General features: G+C 50.1%; 1 protein-coding gene across 1 annotated transcript in view; it reads right to left on the minus strand.

The window, feature by feature from the left end:
- The window catches only part of LOC148511348 (tyrosine-protein kinase JAK1-like), a gene marked incomplete at its 3' end in the record, with an annotated part of 104,200 nt that extends 83,511 nt beyond the window's left edge, over nt 1-20,689 (minus strand). The window contains exon 1 of the mRNA XM_088442371.1: nt 20,606-20,689. The remainder of the gene's footprint in view (nt 1-20,605) is intronic.
- Nucleotides 20,690-24,389: the final 3,700 nt, after the last annotated feature.

The raw sequence follows: 24,389 nt of genomic DNA on the forward strand, positions 1-24,389 counted from the left end.
AAATTTCTTAAACCAAGATGCTGGGCCATTTCCATGTCACGTACAGGACAAAGGAAACTTCTACTTGATAATTTAGCTCAGCTTTTTGTATTAGGATTGATGTGGGCACGAAACTGTGCCTACATCAGGTCATCCATTTCAGACCACACTATGTACAGTACGTAGGGCAAATAGAACTTATTCAGCATATGCTACAACATACAAATTGATGGTACATATCTACAATTTAGCTAATGTATGCCGAGTGGAGAACTGTAAGGAGTTCCTCAAAATCTTTTTCATTCTAGCAAACCCCACCCAGGAAGCCACAAAGCAGTGGTGAAACGCGCTAGCTTCTATTTCTATCACTGTAGGCGCAAAGCCTACACCTTCACTATCCCCACTCCTTGTCACCAAAAAAAAACAACAAAAACACTATGGACCTCAAGCTCTGATGCAACAACTCCAGACATCACTATTTCCTGGGTTACTAGGTGGAGGACATGCACACACCACCTCCCATTCCATATTGGTGACTCTACAACAGAATCTACAACTCAGCCTTGTGATCCACATCAGGAGATCTGGGCCTCCAATGCACAATGCACCTGTACACAATGCATATTATCCTCTGCGGCACCACAGTTTACAGGGTTTTATTTATTTATTTAACTGCAGTATCCCAGGCAATGGCAGGCTTTTATTAGATTTATGAAGGGAAGAGGGGGGGGGGGGGGGGGTGTTATGTTTATTGACTGTTGTGGTGTCTGTCTGCTTCACTGCTTTATGCCACATGGCTGCATTTATTACACCTAAAGCACCATAGTAGATTCCATATGGTTACACCTTAGATGTCGGCTTGGTGCGTCACACCTATTGCCGGCATGGGATCATCTCTCGCTCTGTTTTCCTCTTCCTTCTTTTCCAAACCAGACATCATAAGATGACTTAGAGACATTTCTTATGTCTCATTTACCACAACTGTTCATGTTCAAACAGAACCCAGTTGAGCATACATTTACATTTTAACATTAACATAGTTGGACAGTTCTATTCTGGGGATGTGGCTTTCGTTTACTCCTACGATTTAGATCAAATGTTAATTTAGTATGCAATAAAAGAAAATAAGCTGAATATTATTGCTTGTTTGCACTGATTAAAAATATCTTCCATAGACAAGCATTAAGTATGGTTATTGTAGGGCAAGGTTCACAAGACGTGTTCAAGTCTTACAGATCCATATCATGCTGCTGCTATGACGTGGCCGGGACAATCATCATTGTGGCGATATAAAAGTATAAAATTAGACTAAGCCATTGCAATAAATAATGGACAAGATAAATTACTAGCCTTCACTATAGATGCCGGGCAGCTATCTAATTTGGGCACTTGCACGTGCCAAGAAGGGGGCATGGTCACTTAAAAATGGGGCATCTCCTTTTCAGCACTGTAAGGGGTTTTCCCAGGACTCACGGAAATGCTCTGCTGCCCCCAAGCACTCTCCGCAGTGTGAATAGATGGCGTGCGAATGCGCACAGCATCTAATCATTCGCTGGTGATTGTTTCACTGGAACTTCCTCCCTGCAGGGCGCCGCAGTCCGCAGGTGGAGACGGCCTTTTCAACGGGGCACCGCCATAAAGGCAGGGTGCGACGCCCCGCTAAAACAGCCAAGCGTGAACACTAAATTGCAGTGCCCTGCCATCCCTGAATTCAGTGTATGTAGGGATCCACATATTTCTCGATATGTCACTCATTTGAAAGAGACCCATGTAGTGTTTGGCAATACATGGATGGATCGCTACATATGCTGGGTACACACTATACGGCATGTCGTTCAATCAGCCAGCGAACATATCGCATAGTGCATCGGCAGGTGTGTACAAGATATATGTTTGAACGACGTCGCTCACAGGCACATCTGGTCGGGTGTGCAGCACAGTCAGTGCAGATATACCTTGCATATGGCGGAGCCGCTGACAACCCCGTACACTTGCTGCATGGACCGCCGACACTGATATCTCAACTTGGTGGGGAAAATTCAAATGCCCTGCCCAGTTGTGAAGTCCACCCAGATATATCGAGCGGCAGATTGGTAAGTGAGTATTGGCTTACCAATCGGCCACTTGGTTGGCGGATTCGTGGGTCAGCAGACAAGTCGGAGAGGCTGTGTACCCAACATTAGCAAGTAGTGTCACTCAAAACAACAACTTTGCTGGCCTGTTTTCAAGCCTTGGGGCGAATTCCTGCTCCTGCGTTTGTGACAAATTACAACTCCTCTAAATTGAACAGGTGCAATTTGTCACAGAATCCAGCACAATTTGACAAGTAAGGCTGGGTACGCACTGTACAATTGTTTATTCAAAATCGACAAACTCAATTTGTCCTAGCGAGAAATCGCTTCTACAGTCCTGGGTGCGCACACTCTGCAATTGTTTCTGCCGATCCCCCGATTTATCTCGCCTATCAGCCTGAAGATGATGTTGTGCCCGCCTATAACGGCATAGATTCTCGGTAAAATGGCAGCCTAATCAACATTAAATTTAAATAATGGGCTGAACTATAGGACAGTGTACAGGAAGAGGAAATAGAAACAATACTGCAAAAATGGCGATTATTGTTTCTATGTTAGAGCAGATTCATCTTGCTGCTGTTCGTACACTGAAAAATGGCCCAGTCTAATAGGGAATCTACTGCTGCTTGTGTTATCGCTATGGCGGCAGCCCGACAAGCAAAAAAGCGTAGAGAGAGATCCCGTAATAGTCACTTTTGGACAAAGGAGTGGTTGCAGAAGATAGACTCCATGTCCCACATGATGTTAGTTCAGGAGATACTATTCGTTAAATGTACGTAGAAAACGTCAAAACTTCCCATATATTTACTTTCACGCACTTTACTTTGCCTAGAACATACAGTAGCATAGGCTGTTCACAGGAAAACATGATAGACATGGTTTAGAATAATATGAGATATGGTAAGAACTTACCCTTGTTATCTCTATTTCTACGAAGTCCATAGGGTTCCACAGGATACCTTGGGGTATAGGTGTGACGTCAGTCGCAGGGCACCAAAGAGTTAAGCTTTCAGCCTCCCAGGATGCACTAGGTCCCCCTCCTATACCCCGCCCCCGGGCCAAGGCACCTCAGTTAGTTACCAAGCCATAGGCCGGAGGAGGAGAAGGAAGAGAGAGAACAAAGATCTGGACACATACAAGAATCACATTCTCACCAGAGGGAGACGGAAAACCGGTGACCAGAGCAAAGCCCATCTGCAGCACAGGTGCGACAGGGCGGGAGTCCTGTGGAACCCTATGGACTTCGTAGAAATAGAGATAACAAGGGTAAGTTCTTACCATATCTCATATTTTCTACTTCAGGGTCCATAGGGTATCCACAGGATACCTTGGGGATGTCCCAAAGCAGTATCCTTTAAGGGTGGGGACGCTCCTGTGCAGAAAGGAGAATCCGCCGCCCGAAGGAAGCATCCTGAGAGGCGAAGGTGTCAAACCTGTAATACCTCACGAAGGTATGGACAGAAGACCACGTAGCAGCCTTGCAGATCTGTACTGCCGAGGCACCACGTCGAGCTGCCCACGAAGGACCCACAGACCTAGTGGAATGAGCCTTCAGAGAAGGAGGGACCGGTAGGCCTTCATGAAGATAAGCTTCAGAAATAGCCATACGGATCCAGGCTGCCAAAGTTTGCTTTGAAGCAGGCCAACCCTTTTTACGGAAGCCAAAGAGGACAAACAAAGCGTCCGACTTCCTAAACGAAGAAGTGCGGTCAACATAAGTCCTTAAGGCCCGCACAACATCCAAAGAGGCCTCACCCACGGAAAGACCCGGTGAGTTAAAGGCCGGAACAACTATTTCCTCGTTAATATGAAACTGGGAAACAACTTTGGGAAGAAACTCGGGCCGAGTGCGGAGCACTGCCCTGTTCCCATAAAAAACCAAGAAAGGGGGTCTACAAGAAAGAGCCCCTAACTCAGAAACACGTCTGGCCGAAGCAATGGCCAGAAGGAAAACAGTCTTAGCTGTTAGCCATTTAAGATCCACTGAGCCCAGTGGTTCAAACGGCGGTCCTTGGAGAGCCCTCAGGACCACAGCCAAATCCCAAGGCGCCACAGGTGGAACAAAGGGCGGCTGAATGCGGAGAACACCCTGCATAAAGGTGCGCACATCCGGGATTGTAGCAATCCTACGGTGAAACCAGACAGATAGGGCCGAAACTTGTACCTTCAAAGAAGCAAGGCGAAGCCCATGATCTAGTCCCGCTTGCAGGAAGGCGAGAATCCGAGACAGACGAAACTCCCGCGGTGCATAACCTCTCGGTCGACACCACTGGAAGAACGTATGCCACACGCGATGGTATATCCTCGCGGAAGACGGTTTCCGAGCTCGTAACATGGTACGCACCACAGAGCTGGAAAACCCCCGGGACCTCAGCATGGCCGTCTCAACAGCCACGCCGTCAAAGACAGCCGAGTCAGGTCCGGGTGAAGGCAAGGACCCTGAGACAGAAGGTCCGGTCGTAGCGGCAACCGCAGAGGAATGTCCACGGACAGACCCTGAAGGTCTGAGAACCAGTGCCGTCTGGGCCACGCGGGAGCTATCAACAGGAGCGTCCCTCCTTCCTGTTTGAATTTCCGGATTACCCGTGGAAGAAGGGAGACCGGAGGGAACAGGTATGCGAACCGGAACGTCCACCGGACGGACAGAGCATCCACCAGAGACGCCCCTTCGTCTCTTGTGCGAGACCCGTACACCGGCAACTTGTTGTTGTGCCGGGACGCCATGAGGTCGATTTCTGGAAGACCCCACCTGTCCACCAGTAGTTGAAAAACGTCCGGGTGCAGGGACCATTCCCCCGGATGAACGTCCTGGCGACTTAGAAAGTCCGCCTCCCAATTGAGCACTCCCGGGATGAAGACCGCTGATATGGCCGGAAGATTGCGCTCCGCCCAAACCAGGATCCGAGAGACCTCTACGAGAGCCGCCCGACTGCGAGTTCCTCCTTGCCTGTTTATGTAGGCCACGGTGGTAGCGTTGTCCGACTGGACCTGCACCGGGCGACCCTGGAGAAACCGCTGTGCCTGCTGGAGAGCATTGAAGACCGCACGGAGTTCCAAGATATTTATTGGAAGCTCCGCTTCTGTCGGCGTCCACCTGCCCTGGAACAAGTGTGGACCCGAAACTGCTCCCCAGCCCCGAAGACTGGCGTCCGTTGTCAACAGGACCCAATTTGGAACCCAGAACGGACGTCCCTTGTTGAGGTGGGTCGTCTGTAACCACCACGTAAGGGACAGGCGAACCTCCTGGGTGAGCACAATCGTCTGGGACTTCAGAGACTGAGTCAGCCCGTTCCACTTGGACAGGATCAGGTGCTGCAGAGGTCTGGAGTGAAACTGGGCATATTCCACCATGTCGAACACCGACACCATGGAGCCCAGTAACCTCATCGCCGAGTGTAAGGACACCCGGCGGCTGTGCAGACAACTGCGCACCCTTGACTGTAAAGCAGAGATCTTGTCCTCCGTCACGAAGATCCTTTGCTGTCCCGAGTCCAATAAGGCTCCAAGATGCAGAATCCTCCGAGACGGGATTAGAGTGGACTTCTGCCAGTTGATTAGCCAGCCGTGCCGTTGCAGCAGTGCAATGGTCAGGTCCAAGTGGCGTAACAGGAGCTCTGGAGATCCTGCCACCAATAACAGGTCGTCCAAATACGGCAACATGCGGACTCCCTGCAGCCGCAGAGAAGCCGCCATGACCGCCATCACCTTGGTGAAAACACGTGGTGCTGTTGCCAGGCCAAAAGGTAACGCCCGAAACTGGAAGTGGTCGCTGCTGATTGCAAACCTGAGGAACTGTTGATGGCGCCAAAGAATAGGGACATGCAGGTAAGCGTCCTGTATGTCCAATGACACCAAGTAGTCCCCAGGTTCCAGCGCCAGAATGATGGACCGTAGGGTCTCCATCCGAAACTTCGGGACCCGCAAAGACTTGTTGAGTGCTTTGAGGTTGAGAATCGGACAATATGACCCATTGGGTTTCTGTACCAAAAATAGATTTGAATAGAAACCCTGGCCCCTCTGGGAGAATGGAACCGCCACTATAACTCCAGCCTGGAGCATAGTGTGCAATACCTTCCGCAGCTCCGTAGCCTTGTTCCGGTCTGATGGGAGACCCGTGGTGAAGAAGCGAGCCGGGGGTCTGTGCCGGAAGGAGAGGGCGTATCCGTGGGAAACCACCTCCAGAACCCAAGTGTCTGTCGTAGTGGTCGTCCAACACTGGGCGAACTGTAGCAGGCGGCCTCCCACCCTGGGATCCCCCAAAGGGAGGCCCGGACCGTCAGGCCGCAGGCTTGTCATCTGGCTTGGGGGCCGGACGTCTGGTACTCCATGCCTGCTTCCGGGGCTTGACCGATTTCTTAGGGCCAGCCTGTCGAGGAAACGACTGTGGTTTGGGCCTGCCCTGGGCCCTAGATGACCGAAAGGACGATGGTCCCGAACCAGAAGGAGCAGCGGCCGACGGGAGACAGGCAGATTTGGCTGCCACCAGCGTGGCCACAATCTTATCCAGATCCGGACCGAAGAGAACTTCTCCGGTAAACGGCAACGCTTCCAGACCTTTCTTGGAATCTGCGTCCGCCTTCCAGGATCGCAGCCACAAGGTGCGACGAGCAGCTACTGCTGCTGAAGAAATTCTAGACACCAGAGTACTAATGTCTAGAGCCGCCTCGTTGATGTAGGTGGCCAAATCACGGAGATTGCCAATCAACTCCGCCTGATCGGCCGGACAGTCGGATTCAAAAGAAGCCTCTAATGATCCGCCCAGCGCTCCATCGCTCTGGCAACCCAGCAAATGGCCATAGCCGGCCGTGCTGCCCCCCCTGCAAGGGAATAAGCGGACTTCAGGCAGATTTCTACACTGCGGTCCGTAGCATCCTTAAGGGAGGACATGGATGGCATCGGCAATGTGGCACTACGGACAAGACGGGTCACGTGAGAATCCACCTGTGGAGGGGATTCCCACTTCGCAAAATAATTATCCGCGAACGGATAAGCCACCGCCAGGCGTCTCTGCGGCTGGTATCTTTTGCCAGGTTGTTTCCACGCCTCCTCTAAATGGTCCACCAACTGACCCGAAAGAGGAAAGACTGTGGCATCGCCCTTCACATCTTTGAAAAAGGCATACTTAGATTTAGCCGCTGGGGGAACTTCGTCCTCAATCACCAAGGCTGTGCGGATCGCCCGAATAAGTCCAGGAATATATACTTTGGACTTAGCATCAGCGTCCTTAGTATGGAGAGGTTCCTGATCGTAAGGATCTAGAATCTCCCCATCATCAGACGTCCCTTCGTCATCCTCATAAGGAGCGGACAGAGACGCCACCGGCCTTTTATGAGACCGCATCACAGACTCCCCTTGCAACACATCCGACAAGTGCTGTACAGAACTCGTCAGGGAGTTAACCCACGCTGGCTCCTGAGAACCCGGGAGCGGGGAAATAGGGAGACTGTGGGGTACCACCAATTGTCGTGGGAACCCCTGCATGGGTGACGACACCACAGACTGCTGGGACAAACCCATCGGAGTAAACGCGGGCTGCGGAGCTAACTGGCCCACTAAAGCTGTTAACGCCTGAGCGAAACAAGCTCCTGTACCGGTGCTGTAACCGTAATAGGCCGCGCCATGGACAAACACTGCCGGCAAAGGCCCTCCGCGCTACCCTCCCCCTCCGCTAACGGTACTTTGCACGTGGTACACTGTAGCCGGAGGGGAAAATCACTTTCAGACATGATGGCACCATGTATGTGACCTCTCTCACCAATTAAGTATTAAATAGGCGAGAGACCACCCTGCAGCACCGCACCGCAAGGGCTTTAGCAGAAAGAACAGGGACAGTAATAAAGCTGACAGTTTAGAGAAGAAAAGATTACAGGCAGCAGCGCTAGCACAGTCACATACAATGCAGAAAAATAACAATTCCTGCACTAACAGCGCTGATCACTCAACTACACAGACACAGGGCCTGGTAGGACACAGCGCTGCATACACAGACCTGACCACAGCGGAGGAGAGGTATGCGGGGGGACCCAGACCACGATGCTTCCGTCCAGCGCTTCCAGCAGCGTTCACCATGCGTTCTGGAGAAGATGGCCGCCGAGGAGCAGAGAGGAGGCTGGCCTGGGGGAGGAGCGCTGACACAGGACCAGTCAGCACAGTGCAGAGAGGGCTGTGTACAGCGGGGGAGGCGCCGGCTGTGAGACAGGGAAGGCGCGCTCCCCTGGCATGCATTTAACCCCTGGGACGCCGCAGCGCTACCGCTCTGCTGCGGTCCGCTGTCCCAGGGGGTAGTGGAAGCGCAGGTTGGTCGCCTGGCTCCACGCTGCAGCCAGTCCCCAGGGAGCCCCCTGCCTGGGGACTTAGGACCATGTGATCAGCGGGGACCCACCGCGGGACCCCGCTGCTTACCTCTGTCCCCCTTGAATCCGGCCATGGTCCGGAGCATCTGGGGTCACCGCTAGCTGTGACCCCAGACGCCCACCAGCATCCCCGGATCAGTACCGGCGTTCTGGTACCGGCGGGGTGTAGGGAAGACAGCATGGACGTCATGACTGACTGTCCATGCTGTTCATCCAGTTGTGCAGCCACAGCTGCATGAAGAATAAGCTTCAGGGGCTCTTCTAGCCCCCACTCCAACAGGTGCACCCGACTCCGGCCGGGCACCAAACTAAACTGAGGTGCCTTGGCCCGGGGGCGGGGTATAGGAGGGGGACCTAGTGCATCCTGGGAGGCTGAAAGCTTAACTCTTTGGTGCCCTGCGACTGACGTCACACCTATACCCCAAGGTATCCTGTGGATACCCTATGGACCCTGAAGTAGAAAAATGCAGAATACTTTCTATCATCGTTAGTACACTCTGCCGGAAGACAACAAAGTATGCGTCATTTGAGATTTACATAAGCACGCCCAGAGCTATCTGAAGACTTATCGATTTATCGGTCGTCAGTGCATATACACAGGGGCGTAACTACACCTAGTGGGGCACCAGAGCAAAATTTTCACGGTCCCCGAGCCCTCCCCTCTGGTGGCCGCGTCCTCCAGCAGTGTGCTGCGCAGGGTACACACACCTACTCTCCCGGTCGGCTCCATTTCGCCCCACTGACTAAATGCTGGGAAGAGGCGGCCACGCGTACACACTGCAAAATGCTTCTGATACCATGTCCAGATATATTGCACCTTATGAACTTCCCAGACGATGCGATCATAAGTTAAGATCGATTTATCGGAGGAAAAAGGCGATTGCATGAGTGTACACATTATCTTCTATCATATCCTCAATTACTGCATTGAACTGATAGATAATTGTACAGTGTCTTCCCAACTCTAGTACCAAATGGCTCCATGAGATAAAGCTATGATCACAAAGTTTCAGATCTAGAGCAGCTGCAGATGCAGCTACTCCACTGGACCCCGCTGCCTACTGCAGCTCCACTGGACCCCGCTGCCTACTGCAGCTCCACTGGACCCCGCTGCCTACTGCAGCTCCACTGGACCCTACTGCAGCTCCACTGGACCCTACTGAAGCTCCACTGGACCCCACTGCAGCTCCACTGGACCCCACTGGACCCCGCTGCCTACTGCAGCTCCACTGGACCCCGCTGCCTACTGCAGCTCCACTGGAACCCGCTGCCTACTGCAGCTCCACTGGTCCCCGCTGCCTACTGCAGCTCCACTGGACCCCGCTGCCTACTGCAGCTCCACTGGACCCCGCTGCCTACTGCTGACCCCGTTGCCTACTGCTGCTGTACTGACCCCGCTGCCTACTGCTGACCCAGCTGTCTACTGCTGCTCCACTGACCCCGCTGCCTACTGCTGACCCCGCTGCCTACTGCAGCTCCACTGGACCCCGCTGCCTACTGCAGCTCCACTGGACCCCGCTGCCTACTGCAGCTCCACTGGACCCCGCTGCCTACTGCAGCTCCACTGGACCCCGCTGCCTACTGCAGCTCCACTGGACCCCGCTGCCTACTGCAGCTCCACTGGACCCCGCTGCCTACTGCAGCTCCACTGGACCCCGCTGCCTACTGCAGCTCCACTGGACACCGCTGCCTACTGCAGCTCCACTGGACACCGCTGCCTACTGCAGCTCCACTGGACACCGCTGCCTACTGCAGCTCCACTGGACACCGCTGCCTACTGCAGCTCCACTGGACCCCGCTGCCTACTGCAGCTCCACTGGACCCCGCTGCCTACTGCAGCTCCACTGGACCCCGCTGTCTACTGCTGCTCCACTGGCCCCGCTGTCTACTGCTGCCCCACTGGCCCCGCTGCCTACTGCTGCCCCACTGGCCCCGCTGCCTACTGCTGCCCCACTGGCCCCGCTGCTCCACTGACCCCTCTGCCTACTGCAGCTCCACTGACCCCTGCTGCCTACTGCAGCTCCACTGACCCCTGCTGCCCCCGCTGTCTACTGCAGCTCCACTGACCCCGCTGTCTACTGCAGCTCCACTGACCCCTGCTGCCTACTGCTGACCCCCTGTCTACTGCAGTTCCACTGACCCCGCTGCCTACTGCAGCTCCACTGACCCCTGCTGACCCCACTGCCTACTGCTGACCCCGCTAATCCCTGCTGCTCTGCTGACCTGGTTGCCTATTGCTGCTTACATCGAACAAGCCCACACGTCAGAGCTATTAAACTTTGGGCACGATTCAATTCAGTAGGAGTTGTATAGCAACGGGAAGTTGGTCCAAGAGCTATTCAATTCAGCGCGCTATTTAGTCCGACACGTAAAAGTGAAGTCGGGGAATGTCAGTTCTCGCAACTTAACCTGGACATTTAGTAGCGAGAACCGACATTCTCCGACCACAATGTCGGGCGTGAGGTTGTTAACACCGCGCTGAGTCGGCAAATAGCCTCGTGGCCAGCAGTTTAGTCAGATTTCTCTTCGCACCCTCACCATATCTGTCCTGTATCATTTACACCTCACCATATCTGTCCTGCATCATTTACACCTCACCATATCTGTCCTGCATCATTTACACCTCACCATATCTGTTCTGCATCATTTACACCTCACCATATCTGTTCTGCATCATTTACACCCCACTATATCTACCCTGCTTCATTTATACCTCTGCAAACCTGTCCTGCATCATTTATACCTCTGCAAACCTGTCCTGCATCATTTACACCTCACTATATCTACCCTGCATCATTTATACCTCACTATATCTGCCCTGCATCATTTATACCTCTGCATAACTGTCCTGCATCATTTACACCTCACCATATCTGCCCTGCATCATTTAGACCTCACCATATCTACCCTGCATCATTTATGCCTCTGCATACCTGTCCTGTATCATTTATACCTCACCATACCTGTCCTGCATTATTTATACCTCACCATATCTGCCCTGCATCATTTAGACCTCACCATATCTACCCTGCATCATTTATGCCTCTGCATACCTGTCCTGTATCATTTATACCTCACCATACCTGTCCTGCATCATTTATACCTCACCATACCTGTCCTGCATCATTTATACCTCACCATACCTGTCCTGCATCATTTATACCTCACCATATCTAACCTGCATCATTTATGCCTCTGCATACCTGACCTGTATCATTTATACCGCTGCATACCTGTCCCGCATCATTTATACCTCACCATACTTGTCCTGCATAATTTACACCTCACCCTAACTGTCCCGCATCATTTATACCTCACCATACCTGCCCTGCATCATTTATACCTCACCATATCTACCCTGCATCATTTATACCTCTACATACCTGTCCCGCATCATTTACACCTCCACATACCTGTCCCACATAATTTCTCAGAAATTGCAATCAGTGTGCAATTTATGCACGCCCATGAAACGGCGTTCAAGAATGCCTGTTTTTCTCCGACCACTCATCACCACCCCCAAACGCTGACGTCCTTTCTCTCCCTCTGTGATGGCTTCCCATCTGCGTGCGTGATCGCAGTGTGATCACAATGCAAACCTGCGCACGCACACTGCGGTGCACCATTGGCCGATCTGAGTACGCTGTTACAATTGCGATCCGTGATTAATCAGGCCCTCTGTCCCAACATTTGTACCTTAAAATAAAGATTTTCCCTACTTTTTCACCTACTTAGGACGCTGCGCACAAAAAAAAACAAATTTGTTCTGAAAAATGAATGCGAGTTTGGAATTGGATTGCAAATGAAATACATGAAATTCACAGTCACCCATGAGAATGGCTCGCAGGACCTAATTGGATATACCTCTTAAGTGGCTCATACACTGTGCGATTTCTAAACGTTCCAATCTCGTGTGCGATTTCCCTCCAGATTCTTCCCTTGAAAATGCTTTACGATTTGTGCCAAGAGGTGGAACGATTGTACAAACGATCAGATGTGTAGTAAAACAATTGCATATCGTTTACGATGTATCGTATGCAGCAAACAACCTCACTTCAAAACGCAGTAAACTGCTCACGCAGACGATCAGCACGATTCCTCCTGGCCTCTTCTCCAACCTCGTCAATCACAAATTGGAGGAGGGGAGTAGCCAGGGATTTTCCAAGACGACGTACATTGGATCTTTCGACAAGTAAAGCAGCATACGGTGTGTCACATCGTACACGATTGGTCGAAATCTCACTTAGCGTTCCCGCTAGGCTGTTTTAGCGGGGCGCGGCGCCCTGCCCTCCATCTGGAGGGCAAAAAGCGCCCTGCCCTCACAGCCTACGGGTGCAGTCTTCACCCGTGGCCCGGCATCTATTCTCCCTGTCTGCAGCGCTTGGGGGCTGCCCGGCGTGTCCGTAAGTGCCGGGCATGCCCCCAAGCATGACGAAAATGGGACGCGTCTTATAGACACCCCCCTTTTCATGGTCAAGCCCCCTTTTCGGGCACGGCGCGCGCGCAGAAGTTGCCCTCTCTAGCTCCGGCGCCCTGCCCGCTGCCGGAGCTAGAGAGAACACTATCACTGTAGGTTCATCTGATCTACGATGCCGATTAACGATGTCGGAGACGCGCATCGGCATCGTAATCGTCTAGAAAAAGCATTTTGTACACGATTGGTCATTGCAAATGATCGAAATCGGCCAAATAGCGTAAAACATCGCACCTTGTATGGGCCGCTTTAGTGTCAATATGATAGATCTAACCAATTTTGGGCTAAATCTAAATTAACTCACCCCCCGCAAATGAGGGGTGAGCGTTGCCATTGCAACAGCATGTGGAAGTGTGGATTTTCGTATACAGCCCTGGTGCAACAAGGACCCCTGGATTTATTAAATGTATAGTCACAAACCCTTCATAACATTCAAACATGAGAGTTCATCTTTGCCCAAGCATGCATTGTTAGAGGAACAGATTCTTCATCGTTTTTTTGTTAGAGCCAGAAAGATTTTTTTTTTAATAAACTAATTTCTGAAGGTAAGAATGGATGGACATTGTGGGCCTGATTCAGACCCACTCGCAAGCGGCTGTCCGCTCGCAAGTGGGTCGATGTTGTGCCCTGCGCATGCGCACGACGGCGGTAGCTCCGTCGTGCGCATGCGCCAGACGTGACGAGCGAAGGACTTTCCTTCGCTCGTTGTGTCTGATCAAAGGGGGCGTGCTGTCGATGTTGATTGACAGCACACCCCCTTTGGTGGGCGTGCCGGGGGCGTGCCTCCCTGACGGGGGCGTTCCCAAGGGAACGCCTACCGTCAGAAGCCGGCCCACTGACATCACTAGTGATGTCAGTGGGAGTGATTTTGGCTCTGATAGAGCCAAAATCACTCCGGGCCTTGCGGTTGAAAAACCACAGGCTCCGGCTCGCAGTGGCGATGGTCGCGATGGTCAAGACCATCGCGGCCATCAAACTGCACGCTCGTATAGGCTGTGGGTGGTGACCCACAGCTATACGAGCGTCCAGGAGGACGCTCCATAATTATGGAGGGCGGCCCTCATTCAGAGCGTGCGCTCTGCTCAGAGCGTACGGCTCTGAATGAGGGCCTGTGTATGTATCTAGCTCACGGTATATATTTAGTATGTCCACAACAACAGAATGTCAACAGCCAATGTTAGGAAGATGTTAGGGTTATGCTTCGGATCAGCACAACTTATGGCTGCTATGAACATCTATCTGCATGCTCAATGTGCCACCTGTTGAATGTCAGCATTATGTCAATGTCAACATGTGACCTGACATTCAGAACGACAAATTGTAGCACATCCGTACCTCACTGACACTGTAGTGAGTAATGTTCTTTGCCAGCCAGAAACTCTTTCTACAGAAGCAGGACCCCCAACTCCAATCTCCGGAGTCCTGCTTCATATTGATATCAGTCACGTCCAGCTCTGCTTGGGACCATCTACTCCAGGTCTCCTAGCATTGTAGCACCGGCCATCACCATTAATACATAAACCAGCAGTAAAGCTGGTCACGTGACAAGACACTGCCCACTAAGCCAAGTAGCAGTGCCCTCACGTACAGCCACCACTTGGCTGGCCAGTAAACATGGAACAAGAGCAGCAACGTAAGACAAAGCACGCTGATAAAAAAGAAATAAAAAATCCCTGTAAACATGGCAAACACAACCCGATGTAAAGAATAATTCAAATCTTTAAATAATGTTCTAAGTTTTGTATTTTAGCCCAATAAATATATCTGTTTTATTATTGCGACCCCAGCTGAAGTCTCTATCAATCCCAGCAGCAGTTATCTGGTTTTATATCAGTTCAAAAATGCAGTTTCAAAGAGGAATGGGAAGCAGCTGGCAGTGACGTCACACTACTATGTTCAATGAATGTGGCAGTGAAACTACAACATTGCACAATAACTCATTGCAAGCTTGTATCTGACAGCAGCCCTGAATACACGCTCAGTCACATCACTGTTATGCTGAATGCCGCATAGCTGCCCAGTGATCACTCTAGGTGCAGGGTGCTGACCAGTGAGGAGGGGATATTTACATTTTAAAGGCCAAAATTTAAGACGTGCTGTAGCGATACATCACATATAAAATGTTGCCCTTCAAAATGTAAATATCCCCTCCTCACTGGTCAGCACCCTGCCCCTAGAGTGAACACTAGCTACTGTTCAAATCCTAAGCGCGGACACCTGCAGGGAAGGTAACACAGAATGGAATTGGAGTGGACTGCATTGGTTGAGACAGGCAGGCTCGTGGATGTCTATGTTGTATTAGCAACTATGCTCGTTTGGGCCTAAAATACGAGGGTGGTTGAACACGTAAGGTAACAAGACCTATCACGTGTGTAATGTTCTCATTTCATTCTAATTTCCCACCAGCCCAGAGCACTGCTTCCCCTCACAGCCATTAGACTGCACCTCATATCAGTCATACTGTCCCTAGTGGTCACTCTAGCTCCGGCGGCAGGCAGGGCGCTGGAGCTAGAGAGGGCAACTTTGTGCGCGCGCCCGAAAATGAGGCCATAAAAAGGGGGCATGTCTATAAGACGCGTCCCCTTTTCGTCATACTTGGGGGCGTGCCCGGCACTTACGGCGTCTATTCTCCGGCGGTGACCGGGTCACCGCACATTTCTCCACCACCGGGACACTGCGCCCCGCGGCTGAAGACGGCACCCACAGGCTGTGAGGGCAGGGCGCTTTTTGCCCTCCTTCTGGAGGGCAGGGTGCTTTTTGCCCTCCAGAAGGAGGGCAGGGCGCCGCGCCCCGCTAAAACAGCCTAGCAGGAACGCTATGGCCCAACATCAGTTGAAAGATGGCAGGGCTGGCGGAAACATGGTCACACATTTAAAGACCTTAAAGGAGATTTATCACCAGGATTTTGCATACTCAAATTCACACTGAAAAGCAGTGTAGGCAGTGTCAGGCGAGTCTATACTGACATACGGCAGATTTGCATATTTTATTTACAACAGGTGTAGAAAATTAACTAAAATAGTCTCTATCTTCTAAAAATATTTCAAATTATTTTCATAGGTTTCATATCTCTGATAATTACCCCAAAACCTTTGCAGCAGTTAACAGTTTGTAATTTACTTCTACGTCTTATATTACCCACACACGTGTCAATCTGATTGCCAAACTAAGCGAGGTCAATAGTCGCATACATCTGCCAAATTTAGACCCATTTGACCAAATGTAAAAACAATAGATTATCCCACAACCACCACGTCACCTGTCTATTACCCCTTTTCCACCAAACTTTTAACGTGGGTTATTTCTGAGGCAACCCGGGTCAAGATTTAGTGTGAACGGGTCTGAGAAAAATGACCCGGGTCGAGTTACCCGGGAATCAGACACTGGTAGCTACCAGGGTCGAACCTTTCACGGTCCCGGATACCAATGTAGTGTGAACAGTGCAAGCCGGGTAATCCGACCCAGGCAACGCTAAACGCCGCTGATTGGAGCTAGAAGGTGCACTCAGAAGTGAGGTCATATCCCCAAAAAACGTCCATTTCTAATGACATACAGAAGTTTTGCAGGGCAGACATGGGTTCAGCGTAAAAGGGGTCGATCTGGTAATAACCCGGGGTCCAAGGTGCAGTATAAAATGGGTCTGACCAGGCTCTGACACGGGATGGAACCGTGTTCAAAAACCCGGGTCAGCCCTGCCATTTTGGTGGAAAAGTGGTATTAGACCAGTGGTTTTGAAATGCAAGATGAATTCTGGGAACGGAGAAAAAAAAACATCCGGTTTCTGTGCTGGATTCTCACACGTCTCTCATCCAAACAAATCCAGTGGTTACTAGGAATCTCCGGCCACAAACAAAGTTGCATATCTTCCCACAATAATTGCCAATACCAAATAACTACACAAGACTCATAACCAGCATATGAACAGGACCGTGCTTTGTGCCGCAAAGTCTAAATACTTAAGTTATTCATCAAAGGGTATAAAAACTATTTGGGAAGTAGATCTAATAAAATGTAAACAGATTACTCTGGATTTTTTGTCCTTTGCGTCACTCTTCAAGCAAATACTAAATACATTGAGATTCTAAAGCTGCATACACACACACACACACACACACAAGGATTTAGTAAATGAACGATTTTAGTAAACGATTTTCGTTAATTTTTTCAAGGGAAAAATGAATGAAAATCGTTTACTAAAATCGTTCATTTACTAAATGTAATGAACGATTCTTTTTAACTACAAACGATTTTTGCATATTCCCCTACTGAAAATCGTTGAGTTGGTCAGTCTGACTGAACTACAAACGTGAACGCGCATGAACGATAATCGTTCATTGTTTTGATTCAGAAAGTGAACGATTTTTTCTACGATTGAACGATATCGTTATCGATAATCGTTCAAAAAAAACGTTGTGTGTGTAATATGCGCCTTTAGGGGGCAATACAATAATCCACGTTGCAAAAGATGAGCAAAGAAAAGGAGCCAACCTTATGTAAAAGGCTTGTTTTATATTAGCTAACTGAGCTCCAAATTGTTTCCCCAAACCTGTTTTGGGTCCTTTGAATGTCAGATATGCAATAGTTTCTTTCATACAGACAAAACTGGGATTTTGCTGCCACTGCAGGTGGTCTACCATCATTGGCCCTGTCCCGGTGTATGAACCCACATAAGCACAAAGAGCAACTATGTAGGACAATGTCTACAAAACTGACAGTCATACTCTGCCTGTACAGAGAAGCCATGCCTTTAAAAGTGGCAACCTGCTGCAGAAGAGGGAGAGAACATATGCAGACGTATTTAGTTAAGCAAATACAGTTATTTCACGTACATTATTTAGCTGAATAATGTACAGCCTCTAATACTGTCCATATTAGTCAAATTGCGCCTGTATTTGCTTTTAAAATAATCCAATTAGTAAATTGCAGTTACAATTTAACGATCATCATTATCTTGAAAAACTTTTTATAGCAGGCGGAGAATGTGTCACTAGATAATTTAAACTGACAGGGCAGATGCCAGAATCTGACAGGCACTGTACAAAATATATTTGTCTTGCAATGTGCTTGGACAGTATCATTATTCATTTTATTCCTGCCCTTAACCTCCCCATAATTTGTCATTTAAGAGACTGTATCCTTAGCTTACTTACTCAAAAAAAAAAAAAAATTATATATATATATAAATAATTTATTTTATTTATTTTTTTATTATTATTATTTTTTTTATTAACGTATAAAACTAATATGCTTTTAAATTAATTATAGGTTTTTATTTTCTATTTCAGCTGTTAATAAATGTAAACACACCTCACTACCAGGAGAACATAATAGCTACTTGTTATCGAAAACCTGTTATGCAAAACTGATTGAAGAGCGGACGGTATTAACAAGGCAGTATGGCTCACGTCTGATAAAGTCAGCAGCACAAAGGAAAATATGAACAGCACAACGCCAGACAATAAGAACAGTAGTAACAATTTCAAATACAAAGTTAGGTAACCTATAAAATGAGTACATTTTCCACAGCATCCACGTGTGGCAGAGAAAAAGCGTTCCCCGGCCATCGTCATGTCACCACGCAACAACCCCAGAGCATCTAGTCCTGTGTTCGAGAACTGTGACGCTATCATTCACAGCAAAGTACAATTTTGAACTGTTTTTTTTTTTGTTTTGTTTTGTTTTTTTAATATCATTTTTGACACATTTGATCATTTTAAACGAAATGTACTCAATGTCATGTGTAAGTGTGATATGATTGGAACTCCATGACCAAGTTAGAAGGACCTGGCCATCTGAGTGACCAGTACATGGGTGCGACATCTTCCTACTATTCATCCTCCCCACAGAAGGACAAGGACTGTGCAAATCAGATTTTCTCCGAACGTTACCAAACTGGATGCAATTGCTCAAAGATTTGGATCACAGATCACCACACGTGTTGTCATTGTAACATGACCTTCACCATATGTTATCACTCACATCTCCCCGCTATCCTTACCGCTCTATACAACCCGTCCTCTGTCTAACGGCCCTCAGCTCCTCTCTCCTTAGAGAGTTACAGTCTACATCATTCCTTACTGAAAGTCTTTCAATTAATAATCCTCTCTCCAGACCTTTAACAATTTACCCCTCTCCCTATTGTACAGTCATTCATTCTCTTCCTCCACCTTCAAATAAACTCTCCCTGTACCAAACTATACCCCTACTTATTCTACCTGCAAACCCTACTAAACCCCTTACTCTCTCTCTCTATACTACTCATTACCCACATACCCTACTAAATCCTTTACTCTCTCTCTGTACTCCTCATTACCCGCATACCCTACTAAACCCCTTCCTCTCTCTCTGTACTCCTCTCTACCCGCATACCCTACTAGACCCCTAAAGCTGACGCACATCCACTAGGCGATGGGGTAACGACAGTACAATTACAACATTGCAATTGTACCGTTGTTCCCCACCCCCTGCAGTGCCTACACTGAACGATTAATCATCCAGTGTAGGCACCCTCTCATCCCCGAACATGGTCAATCTGTCGTTATCGGCAGATTGACCGGCATGTACGGGCAATGATTGATGTCGGAAACGGCCAGCAGGAGGGCGCATCGCAAGTCGGTTCTGACATTATAGTACACAATTAATGGGCGGTTGCATGATTACGATGTCGTAATCGTGCAATCGTTCATTAATATCGCGTAGTGGATGTGCGCCTTTACTCTCTCTGTATTCCTCTCTACCTGCATACCCTACTAAACCCCTCACACAATCTCTGTACCACTTTAAACCCCCACTCATTCTATCCACATAACCCCCCAATCACTTCTGTACCACTCTCTTCCCGATACACTACCAAACCCCTCACTCACTCTCTTCCCCCATACACTACCAAACCCCACTCACTCCCAAGCCCCTCACTCACTCTCTTCCCCATACACTCCCAAACCCCACTCACTCCCAAACCCCTCACTCACTCTCTTCCCCCATACACTCCAAAACCCCTCACTCACTCTTCCCCCATACACTACCAAACCCCTCACTCACTCTCTTCCCCCATACACTACCAAACCCCTCACTCACTCTCTTCCCCCATACACTACAAAACCCCTCACTCACTCTCTTCCCCCATACACTACCAAACCCCTCACTCACTCTTTTCCCCCATACACTACCAAACCCCTCACTCACTCTCTTCCCCCATACACTACCAAACCCCTCACTCACTCTCTTCCCCCATACACTACCAAACCCCTCACTCACTCTCTTCCCCATACACTACCAAACCCCTCACTCACTCTCTTCCCCCATACACTCCCAAACCCCTCACTCACTCTCTTCCCCCATACACTCCCAAACCCCTCACTCACTCTCTTCCCCCATACACTCCCAAACCCCTCACTCACTCCCAAACCCCTCACTCACTCTCTTCCCCCATACACTCCCAAACCCCTCACTTCCACATACATTCCCTAGTCCCTACTAAACCCACTCGCACATATATCCCCACTCCCTACTAAACTCCTCACCCACAGATGCTAATTTGAGTTAGTCAGTACCCCCGCTTCCAACTACACCCCTCTCTCTCTCCTGTAACCCTTTCTCTCCCCCTCCTGCCTCGCTTGCTCTATAACTTCTCTCCAGTCCCTCCGCCTGTATCTCTACCTCCATCTGCCTGTGTAGCCCAGAGCAGTGTAGCCTGTGTAGCCCAGAGCAGTGATGTACCCCGGTACCTGGTGCCGGTGTCCTCGTTTACAGCGATTCGTCTCGGACAGTTTCTCACTGCTCCCGGAACGCGCGCCCCCGCCTGCCTGGCCTCAGCCCCGCCCCCTTCCCCTCACAAGCGCGCGGCCCCGCGGCGCCTCTTCCTGTCATCTGCCTGTCACATCCCGCAAGCGGCTCCCTGTGCATTGCGCATGCGCGGCAGCTTGGACGCTGCTCCGCTGCTGCTGCTGCTTTTAAGGTGGAACCAGGGAGTTCGGTTCTAGCTCCGTAACAAGCCTTCTTCTAACGAGTGGAGACATTGTACATACTGTAGCAACCAGTCAGCTTCTACTTATCATTTTATGGAATGTATTTGATAAGTAACTGGCTAGATAAATGACAATCTATATTCCCTACCACATCTACACACTAGGGTTAATTATTGTGGGATATAATTAGCCTGACGGTATATATTTGAGTGAGGGAAGAAACTGGAGTACCCGAAGGAAACCCACGCAATCACAGTGAGAATATACAAACTCCACACAGGTAGGGCCGTAGTGGGAATCGAACCTACGACCTTAGTGCTGTGCGGCAGTAACGCTAACCATTACACCATCTGTGCTGGCATATCTAAAGGGTGCAGGGCAGGGCCAGACTGGCCATCGGGCACTTTTGGCATATACCAGAAGGGCCGATGTCCTTAGGACCGGCTCGAGGAGGGGGGAAGGAAGAATCCCCCACCCTCCACCCCACAGCTCCGGAATTATTATGATCTTACGGAGGCGGAAGGGTTGGAGGCATGTATGGGCCGCCGGTGGCTGTGCTGAGCCGGGAAGAGACGAGGACGTGGCCGCGAGGCCAGCCCGCGTGACTCGCGGTACGCCCCCTTGAATTAACCACGCCCCCTTCACATGCGAGTGCAGGACGGACTGCCAGGGCTGATATACAGCCCCAGTCCGTCCCTGGTGCAGGGTGTGCGGTGCACACAGGCCCCTGGGTCCACAGGGGCCCATACCGCACACACTGCACCCATTATAGAGCCGTATTCAATAGGAGCCGAGTCGCGATACTTTTTCACGGGCCTGGACTTTCCGCCTACTTCGCCTGTTTGGCAAGCAGAAAAGTATCACGCACGTGCACGCTTTACCCCATGTTCAATATAAAAGTACGTGAAAACGGGACCCGGCGAAACTGAAACAGGCGGAAAGTGCTGTCAGATATGGGGAAATCAGTCTGACACCCTCCCAAAAGATGCTCTGACATGGGGGTTCACTAGGATACCCCCCGATTTGGCTTGCTGAAGGCATTTTGGGTTTTTAAACGGGCTCAATAGCTGCTAAATCACGTTTTTATATACATGGTGCAGAATAATATTCAGGAGTATTTTTTTATGAAGATAACTATTCCCATCAAATTTGGGGTACTTGAAAATGGGGGTCAGCATATTTAAAAGTTGCTAAAGTGTACTTGTAAAAATCGTGAATAATCCACCTGCCGCAAGCACCTGCAATAAAAAAAACACCTGGGGCATTCTTGGGGACCCCCCCAGAGTCAAGTTTGCTAGTTTTTAACTTTGTACCTCATTTTTTTTTTCGCCCCCTTTTTCAAAGTGATTTTTCTCTTTCATCCACTAGGGGACACTGGAGGTGCTTACGCTGGGGTATAGAGGCGTGGATAGCTGGAGCTGGCACTTTAAAATTTAGAAGTGTGAAGCTCCTCCCCCTCTATGCCCCACCAGCCCTCTTTTTAGAAAATGTGCCATCGGAGCTGCGTCCTTCACATCCTCATCCAGGTTAGTACCGCTATGGCATCATCATCCGGGGGACTGCCATCATCACATAGCTATCCAGGGTAGTACCGCTATCTCATCATCAACCAGGGGACTGCCACCATCGCATCTTCTTCTGGGGGACTGCCACCATCGCATCATCTTCTGGGAGACTGCCACCGTCACATTCTCATCCAGGTTAGTACCGCTATCGCATCATTATCTGGGGGACTGCCATCATCACATAGTTATCCAGGGTAGTACCGCTATCGCATCATCATCCGGGGGACTGCCACCATCGCATCATCTTCTGGGGGACTGCCACCGTCACATCCTTATCCAGGGTAGTACCGCTATCGCATCATCATCCGGGGGACTGCCATCATCACATAGTTATCCAGGGTAGTACCGCTATCGCATCATCATCCGGGGGACTGCCATCATCACATAGTTATCCAGGGTAGTACCGCTATCGCATCATCATCCGGGGGACTGCCACCGTCACATCGTTATCCAGGGTAGTACCGCTATTGCATCATCATATGGGGGACTGCCACCATCACATCGTTATCCAGGGTAGTACCGCTATCGCATCATCATCCGGGGGACTGTCATCATCACATAGTTATCCAGGGTAGTACCGCTATCGCATCATCATCCGGGGGACTGCCACCGTCACATCGTTATCCAGGGTAGTACCGCTATCGCATCATCATATGGGGGACTGCCACCATCACATCGTTATCCAGGGTAGTACCGCTATCGCATCATCATCCGGGGGACTGCCACCATCACATCGTTATCCAGGGTAGTACCGCTATTGCATCATCATATGGGGGACTGCCACCGTCACATCGTTATCCAGGGTAGTACCGCTATTGCATCATCATCCGGGGGACTGCCACCGTCACATCGTTATCCAGGGTAGTACCGCTATTGCATCATCATATGGGGGACTGCCACCATCACATCGTTATCCAGGGTAGTACCGCTATTGCATCATCATATGGGGGACTGCCACCGTCACATCGTTATCCAGGGTAGTACCGCTATTGCATCATCATCCGGGGGACTGCCACCGTCACATCGTTATCCAGGGTAGTACCGCTATCGCATCATCATACGGGGGACTGCCCCCGTCACATCGTTATCCAGGGTAGTACCGCTATGACATCATCATCTGGGGAACTGCCACCGTCACATCGTTATCCAGGGTAGTACCGCTATGGCATCATCATCTGGGGCACTGCCACCGTCACATCGTTATCCAGGGTAGTACCGCTATGGCATCATCATCTGGGGAAATGCCACCGTCACATCGTTATCCAGGGTAGTACCGCTATGGCATCATCATCTGGGGAAATGCCACCGTCACATCGTTATCCAGGGTAGTACCGCTATCGCATCATCATACAGGGGACTGCCACCATCACATCGTTATCCAGGGTAGTACCGCTATCGCATCATCATACGGGGGACTGCCACCATCACATCGTTATCCAGGGTAGTACCGCTATCGCATCATCATATGGGGGACTGCCACCGTCACATCGTTATCCAGGGTAGTACCGCTATCGCATCATTATCCGGGGGACTGCCACCATCACATCGTTATCCAGGGTAGTACCGCTATCGCATCATTATCCGGGGGACTGCCACCATCACATAGTTATCCAGGGTAGTACCGCTATCGCATCATCATCCGGGGGACTGCCATCATCACATAGTTATCCAGGGTAGTACCGCTATCGCATCATCATCCGGGGGACTGCCACCGTCACATATTTATCCAGAGTAGTACCGCTATTGCATCATCATCCGGGGGACTGCCACCGTCACATCGTTATCCAGGGTAGTACCGCTATTGCATCATCATATGGGGGACTGCCACCATCACATCGTTATCCAGGGTAGTACCGCTATCGCATCATCATCCGGGGGACTGCCATCATCACATAGTTATCCAGGGTAGTACCGCTATCGCATCATCATCCGGGGGACTGCCACCGTCACATCGTTATCCAGGGTAGTATCGCTATTGC

This window comes from Taudactylus pleione, unplaced genomic scaffold (genome assembly GCF_031769625.1).
Source record: "Taudactylus pleione unplaced genomic scaffold, aTauple2 ptg000310l, whole genome shotgun sequence".
NCBI classification, from domain to species: Eukaryota; Metazoa; Chordata; class Amphibia; order Anura; family Myobatrachidae; genus Taudactylus; species Taudactylus pleione.